Source organism: Geospiza fortis, unplaced genomic scaffold (genome assembly GCF_000277835.1).
Source record: "Geospiza fortis unplaced genomic scaffold, GeoFor_1.0 scaffold95, whole genome shotgun sequence".
Lineage (NCBI taxonomy): Eukaryota > Metazoa > Chordata > Aves > Passeriformes > Thraupidae > Geospiza > Geospiza fortis.
This window is the reverse complement of record NW_005054333.1, coordinates 2753839-2760159: the sequence shown is the minus strand read 5'-3', so window position 1 is coordinate 2760159 and position 6321 is coordinate 2753839. Positions and strand designations below refer to the sequence as shown.

Genomic DNA, 6321 nt, shown 5'->3' with positions numbered 1-6321 from the left:
GTAGGGAAAAAGGAAAAGTGCTCTGTTGGTGTGTGAAATGCTGCTGCTGAGTAGAGCCTTTTCCTTACCTTGGTACAGCCTGTGCTCCTGCCTGTTCTGTTAAGCCAACCTCGGTGCTGTCAGCGAGGTTCCAGTCTGGTCTCTCATGTAGTTTCAGACTCGTAACCAGGGACAGCAGGTATTAGGGTTATTCTGCAAATGCCATCAGTGGGGGACAGTTGCCGAACTACAAGCCTGGGCCATTTCCAGGTTAGACTGGCCCTGTTTGGCCAATCACAAAGTGCAAAATAACCACATTATTCCTCAAAGTGTTTTTCCAGAGTTGAAGTAATAGCCATCTTGCCCTATAAAGATCTTATTTCTCCTATAGAATATTTCTGTGCTGAGATAACTTTCATGAACTGTTTTCAAAAGGGCTAGGTTTTTTTTTTTGGTATTTTCATTTAAAGTCACTTTTCACCTCTGTTGTCCTATTTCCATTTTTGTCTTCTGTGGTCTGTGCTTAGTAATTCCACAGCCATTTCTGTAAAACAGCAAATTCATTTGCACTATTGCAAGTGAATCTGTGATGGGTTTCCTATGCTGAAATGGGGAGTCCAAGGAATGTAATTTTTTAGCCTTGTGCATTTCCACTAGACTTGAGAGACTGATCATCCAGTGCAGAGGACAAACTGTGCCCTCTACCAAGTACTTGCCTGGGTGATACACAGTGCTGGGCTCTCACACTGCTGCTACGTGGGAAGCCAGTAGGTCATCTGCTTTCTATTTTGAGTTTCTTTTTCAGAGGTATCCTTTTACTCCCCTCCTCTTCCTCAGCCCAGTCCTCAGTGGTCTGCAGTCCTTCCACTGTCTTTCTTTTTTCCATTTCCACTGGTGTCTTCTTGCCTTCAGTCCCCTTGTGGTTCTTTCTCCCTGTATTCCCCTCTGTCCTTAATTCCAGAGTTTTCCAACGTTCATTCTTCTATTCTGAAATATCGTATATTTGCCCCATATTCTTTTAGTTATCCCCAGTTATGCTCTTTCTTGAGAAGAAAGCAGCTCTGCATAAGCAGAGGAAAATCGGGAAGCATCTATTTGGCTGTTTTTGATAACAGAAACAGTGGGTTTTAGTGGACAAATGCTGAATTATGGGACCATACTTGGCTGATTTGAAGGTAAATGCATGTACCTGTAAGAGAGAGAAGGGACAAAACCTTAGGACTGCTGGGGAGCCTTCCCAGAGCTGGGTTTTGTTCGGGTAGGCAAGAAGTAAACCGTGTGGCAATTTAAAAAGACCTAGGGTGTTCAAAAGCACGAAAAAAGAATCTTTTTGATACTCCTTTTGCAAATGATCCTGGAGGCTGCCAGTGGCTAGTGGCTTCACAGATGCCAGCCACAGGGAAAGGACTGAAGGAAGGCTGCTTGCTGTTGAGGCAATTCACACATCAACTGCTTTTTGAGAGCACTCGGCTCTGCCTGAAGATTTATGGGCCTCTCTTCTTTTAAAATAAATGAGTAAAGGACCAAGCTGAGTGTTTTTCCACACATAAATGTCATAAATGCAATCCCAAAAACTTCACTGGAGCACCAGCAAGGGCTCAAGCCCCAGCTCAAATGTGCATCGTATTAAAGTCCTTCTTGGGGACTCCAGACACAAATTGCTTTCCAACATTCAGAACCATTTGGAAATGCTTTAATCCTGAAACCAGGGGGTTTCTAATGGAAATGCTGACAGACCCTTCGTTGTAGCAGCTGAAGCAGGCAGGGCTGTGATAATGAGCCTGTATGCCTGCATGTGGAAAGCGTGATGCTAGCTCAGAAAACAAGCACTTCCACTGAAAAGCCCATGCTGAGAAAAAGCACTGTGCACCGTTCCAGCACAATGCTGCTTGAAATTGGCTTTGCTCAAGCAAGTATGTATTGGGAACAACCATGGGCATTAACCCTGCGTGTATTACACTTCCAAAACCAACAAGTCTTAATAGCATTTCTAATAACGCTCTAATTATCTATAAATAGCACAATATTGAATAGCCATGACTAGCAATTTAAAATGCTGCATACACACTGATGGAGTTCTTTGCTATTCACAAGTGCAGTGTGACCATGTCTTCTCTCACTTTTTAAACATTTTGCCCGTGACCCTAAAAAACAGGTGATGCTTCATTTATTGCTCATGTCTCTGCATAGTGCTACTAATGCTAGAGACTGTGTGCTGTGTACCTTGGTCACACCAGGCTGAAGAAACCTGTCTTGCGAGCATGAACCCAGGTGATTAATTTCAACAAACAGGTTGCTTATAAGAGTGTAATTACTCACTTGTGCAAATGGCAGGATGGGTGCACTGACCTGCATTAGACACATTGTAGTGTACACCTCCCCATCGGTTCTTTTTCCTCTGTTAATCAGAGCCCTGAAAACCCTGCAACATTTAGACAGCTTGAGGTTGAAGGCTGAAATGTCACTTTTAAAAGAGGGTTAAAAAGGTCACACAGCTGCAAATAATAATAGCCCAATGAAAATCAGATTCTTACTGCAGCCTACTTCAAGAATAACATTGAAACAGGAAACAAGACTGCTTGATGTTTTTACCAGTATGGCAGTAAGATTACTGCTGAGTTTAAAAAGGGGGAGAAAGGAGCATGCTTTCTTGATCTTAGATGTAAGAATAGTTTTCCTGGTTCAGAAAAGATGATCCTGGAGCTCTGCAAAATCTCCTTGAGGAGCCTGAGGACATGGGGTACTTCCCTCTGCATGCTGCTGAGAGGAGATGTAGTTTGTTGCTGTGTTCTGAGAGTGGTTTTGTTTCTTCTGTTTGCTGTTTTTTCTTTGTTATATTCTTGTGTTCCTCACTGTGGGCTTCAGTTTTATTAATTATAATAAAAACTTCTTAGAAGACTCTTATGCAAAAATCAAGGAGTAAGAAAAAATCTTGGCTTGCTGCAGAACTTGTTTCTCTACCATGTGCCATAGGTTGGAGAAGCCTTTCTCTTGTATTTTTATTTATTTCTTTTTATAATTAGAGTACCTTAACTTCTCCTGAGCAAAGTGATATTTCAGAAGAATGGCAGGCTACAACAGCATAGCAGATTTCCTCACTTATACATTCTGCCAATAAGGCTCTTTACGTGGTCACAATAGGGCAATAAATGCTGACAGATGTTGTTAACATGTCTATTAAAATTCAACCCCCTTTTCTGCTGGATTATACACTCATGGCTATTGTTAATAATATCAGAACTAATGCAGACATATCGATAATAGTGTTCTCTTTTATTTATAATCCTTGACCGTTTCTTCAAAAAAGTCACAAAGTTGCAATAAATTAAGCTATTGATAGCAGAAGCAAAAAATTCAGACTGGAGCAATTTTTTAACTTTACAGTCATCATAGATTTGTCTGATATTCTTCATGTGCATTAATTGCAGTGGTTATTAGTAGTACTACAAGAGTTGCATGAGTGTAACTTGAATTTTTAAGATCCCAAAGGCTAATAAGCACCTTAATTTAGATGGAAAGGCTGCTGTGATATATTTTTATTAGGTGAAGTGGAAATGTTGCCATTGGTTGTGTTATTTCCTTCCTTCACCTGCACACAGTGTGGAAAAAGAAGACGTGGATTGTGTGGCCCAGCGACACACGTGAGACACATGAAGGGAAGTGTGTGCCAGAGGCTGTGTGCAGCTGTCTGGGCTGAAGGATGGGAGATGCCTGCCTGCATCCTGAGAAGGGTGCCATGCAAGCTGCGCCAGAACAGCTCTGCTGCTGAGAGCCCCCATCCTGCAAACCTGGGGCGAGGCCCGGTGGTGCCGGTGCATCTGCAGCTTTTGTGGAGTTCAGAGGGATTGAGGAGGTTCAGGCAGGAGGTTCAACTCACAGCCCAGAATTTCAGCTGCTTTTTTCTGCTCGACATTCAAGCACAACACCGGAATTATTGCCATATGATAACCAAGCACCAGACACTTGCAAAAAGTGTAGGCAGCAGGCAGCTTCTTCCACTCATTTACTGTTGTAAGAGAGTCAGTGGCACCACAGTCTCAACTGCAGTGATTGCACCACATGCAAACACCAATTCTGCACGGTGCAATTTGTCTTGAGGGCACTGTACCACCTGGTAACACATTATACAGGTCAAGTTCTGCTAGACAGCACTTGGAGTGCAGGTGATACAGTCATGCTGGATTATTGCTCCTTTTATGTTTAGTGTCTGCAAAGAACGATTCTCATGGAAATAAGCAATTGCTTGTACATTTGGGAAAAACAATTTGATGTTGAACCTGATGCCTTTTCCAGGTATTCAGAGTAAACAACAAGTCTATGTTTTCTTATAGTTGATTTCCTGGAGCTGATCCCTGCACTCAGGATTCTAGTTCTCATCTAGTGTGTTATTTTGCTGCTTAGTATATGCTTATCTACTAGATAACCTTGAGAATAATTTAATTGTTATAAAGCATGCACTGATGGATTCGGGGACTAAAGGTCAAACTCAGGGTGGGGAGGGAAGTCTTAGACTTGCAATACTCAATAAGAAATCAAACTCCAAATAATTCCTGGTAATGTTTTGAAATTCATTTGGACACTTGGGACCAGAATTGTAGCTATTTTGTTTTCTTTAACTGAGTCTCATCTGTTGTTTTGCTATTGAAAATGCTGTTGTCACTGTCCCCTGAGGAGGGGAAAAAGGGGTAACAGAAATCTTTGGCAGTGCTTCAGTTGCAGGAGCAATTGGGATATTAAATAAAGCCTTTCATTATCCATGCATAGCTTCCTTTTTTTTTATCTTTTCTTTCTCTGTAAAGGAAAAAGTTGTCTTTAGGAAAGACAACATGCCTGGGGTCACATCCCATAAATAGAGGTGGATTTAAAAATCTAGCTTAGCTGGAGGTTCTGGTTTTGTTTTTTGCGGGGGTTTGTTTTTCTAGTCAGTTATCTCTCTGCTGCTTGTTTCTTTGAGACAGGATAGTGTAATTCAGAGTATTTTTATGGCTTCATCTCTGAAGAGCTTGTCTATGCACAGTCTGGAACTGAAATAACTGAAATTAGAAGTAATTTAACACCTTAAGTTATTTTAGTATGCGAATATACTCTTTCATTTCTGATTATGAGTATCCTATTTCAGTTTAACATAGCTGTAAGTTAAATCAAAACAGGATATGAATAATCTTAAAGGAGTAAATTAGGTACAATTTTAGTTATTTCGGTTCTAGCCTTGTGTGGATACATAAGTTATGCCTGATCTTTCTTGACACTTTATTGTATTATAAATCATTTGTCTCAGGCCAGATGTTGGTAGAGATGCCCATATCAGGAAGATCATTTGATGCTTATTATCAGCTTTTGGGAGTAGTGTCCTTGTGGAGGTTGAAGGGCAAATGAAAGTAGAAATCCTTCACTTCTGGATTCTGCTTCTAGGAGTCAGTGGAGTCAGACAGAGTGGAGTTTTTTATGTCACAATTAGGAAAATATACTGTCAGGCTAATGTCCGCCAGAATGAAGTTTAATTAAAAAGAAAACATTATCATCCAGTGAAAAGAATTGCTGCAAGTATGGGTCTGGCTGATGTACAGCTTAATGGTGAATTACACTCTCAACTGTAAGCATGCTAAAGATACTCCTGATGATAGGAAAAATGAACTGCAGTTTGAAAAAAATTCAGTGGGTTTGAGCAATTTTACCACCTGTCCCTCTGCAGATTTTTGCAGTTATAAAATCAAATTCTGCTTCTCCACCAAGATATTTCTCTTTGGGTCATGAAAAAATTACCCAAACATCACCCAGATATTTCTCTAAAAGAGGCTGTGGTGAGGTTGTTTTAAGGGATTTCAGGGAATCTCTAAACATAAGTCATCTGCTTTAAGATGGGTCAGCCACTACATTCTAGCTGGTAAAAACAGTTGTTCCAACAGGATGAAAACATTTCCCAAATAAATTATTTACTTATTTTACTCCCTAGAATTTTACTAAATTTTTTTTTTTTTTTTTTTTGCTCAGGGACACTGCCCTAGTATTGACTCAAATTCAGGCGCATAACTGCCTTCTGAGGGTGAATGTTTCACACTTTGCCTTTATTTAAGACTTGGGAGCTTTCCCCCAGGGTTGAGTTCAAGGTTACAGGACTGGAACTGCTATGTGGAAATGCAGTTTTAGACAAAACTTCACTGCTGAAGCTCCTGAGGCTCTAGTTGACCTTTTAAAGAATGGGGATGCACAGTTACCTTATGTGCATGGAGAGCATGGATGTAATGTATTTAAGTGATTAATATCAGACAGTATGGATGCAAAACTTCAAAAAGTGGCCTCTTTCTCAGAAGTAACCTAGATGTCTGGTTTTAATGTTGTTCA

At 40.6% G+C, this 6321-nt stretch overlaps 1 protein-coding gene across 3 annotated transcripts in view; it reads left to right on the top strand.

Annotated features, from left to right (window-relative positions):
- Positions 1–6321, top strand: part of CREB5 (cAMP responsive element binding protein 5) — a 256192-nt gene that overhangs the window by 35355 nt on the left and 214516 nt on the right. The gene's annotated exons all lie outside the window — the stretch shown is intronic.